This window comes from Palaemon carinicauda, chromosome 16 (genome assembly GCF_036898095.1).
Source record: "Palaemon carinicauda isolate YSFRI2023 chromosome 16, ASM3689809v2, whole genome shotgun sequence".
Taxonomy (NCBI): domain Eukaryota; kingdom Metazoa; phylum Arthropoda; class Malacostraca; order Decapoda; family Palaemonidae; genus Palaemon; species Palaemon carinicauda.
The window spans coordinates 53,708,278-53,710,253 of record NC_090740.1 but is presented as its reverse complement, the minus strand read 5'-3'; positions in this window follow the sequence as shown (position 1 = coordinate 53,710,253).

The following is a 1,976-nucleotide window of genomic DNA, read 5'->3' as shown; positions in this document are numbered from 1 at the left end:
GCAGGGGTTGTAGGCCGTTGTCTGACGTAGGGTGATGCCCAGGAGATTCGCTAATGACGTCCACAATTGAGAGGTGAAAGTGGTTCCCCTGTCAGAAGTAATATGCTCAGGGATACCGAATCTTGAAATCCATCCAGAGAGTAAGGCATATGTACATGAGGCGGACGTTGCAGTTTCCATGGGAATGGCTTCAGGCCAACGAGTGGAGTGGTCGATGACGGTAAACAGGTAACGATGTCCTTGTGATGTGGGTAGGGGGCCTACAACGTCGACGTGAATGTGTGCGAAACAACGCTGAGGTTGTGGAAAGGTGCCCACTCCTGAATCCGTGTGTCGATGTACTTTGGAAGTTTGGCAAGTATAGGCTCGGACCCAATCCTTAGCATCCTTAGAAATGCCGTGCCAAATGAACTTTGCCTTCAGCAACTGTGCAGTAGAACGGCATGAGGGATGTGACAGGCCGTGAATGAAATCAAACACCTGTCGGCGCATGGGAGCAGGAATCCAAGGTCGCGGTCTACCAGGACTGACGTCACAGAGGAGGGTGGTGTTGGAGTCTTCAAAGGGAAAGTTTTCCCAACGGAGGGACGTGCAGGATGTCCTACAAGCTTGATACTCTGGATCCTGTTGTTGGGCTTCAGCCAGGGCGTTGTAATCCAATCCAGTTGAAGGGCAGCCAACGTGTTTCTTGACAGGGCATCGGCAACGGGATTCATTTTCCCAGGGACGTATTGGAGGGTGCAATTGTATTCAGCCACGGCGGAGAGATGTCGGTATTGACGGGCGGACCAGGCGTCAGACTGTCGAGTGAAGGCGTGCACCAGAGGCATGTGGTCTGTGCGAATGACGCAGGGCATACCTTCTAAGAAATGGCGAAAGTGACGGACAGCCAAGTGCACCGCCAGCAATTCTCGATCGAAGGTAGAATAACTCGATTCCGACTTGGACAGTTTTCTGCTGAAGAAGGCCAATGGGCGGGGCGAGCCTTTGACCACCTGCTCGAGTACTGCACCAATAGCGACGTCGCTGGCATCGGTGGAGAGAAGGAGAGGGGCGTGTGAGTTAGGAAAAGTGAGAGCCCCAGCAGTTGATAGGGCCTTCTTTGCATTGCAGAAGGCTGCTTCTTGAAGGGGACCCCACTTCAGGTCCTTCGGCTTGCCCTTAAGGGAGGCGTAGAGGGGAGCAAGAGTGACGGCAATGGCTGGCAGAAAACGGTGATAAAAGTTGATCATGCCCACGAATTCCTGCAGAGCTTTGACGGTCGAGGGCACGGTGAAGTTCTGAACGGCTGCTACCTTCTCAGGGAGGGGGTGGACACCTTCAGGAGAGATGCGGTGCCCTAAGAATGATACTTCGTTGGCGCCAAAGGTACACTTGTCGTACCGGACTACAAGGCCGTTTTGTTGCAGGCGGTTGAGCACGATGCGCAGGTGACGGAGGTGTTCTTCTTTTGAGGAGGAGAACACAAGTATGTCGTCCACATAACATACACAGAAAGGGAGGTCCCCTAAGATGCCATCCATGAGACGTTGAAACGTTGCCCCAGCATTACGATGGCCAAAACAGGAGTAATTGAAGGTGTATGTACCAAACGGAGTGGTGATGGCGGTCTTGGGGATGTCTTCTGGGTTCATAGGCACCTGATAATATCCCTTCAGGAGGTCGAGCGTAGAGAAAACCTTCATTTTGTGCAGGTAGGAGGTCATGTCGGCAATGTTTGGGAGGGGGTAGTGATCCGGTTCTGTTTGCATGTTCAGGCGCCTGTAATCCCCGCACGGACGGAGCGAGCCGTCTTTCTTCAGAACGATGTGTAAGGGCGACGACCATGGGCTAGAGGCCTTTTGGCAAAGGCCCATTTTCTCCATTTCGGCGAACGTCAGTTTGGCGGCTGCCAATCGTTCCGGTGCCAGACGTCTGAATTTTGCGAAGACTGGGGGTCCCATTGTCTTGATATGGTGATAAATACCGTGCTTGGC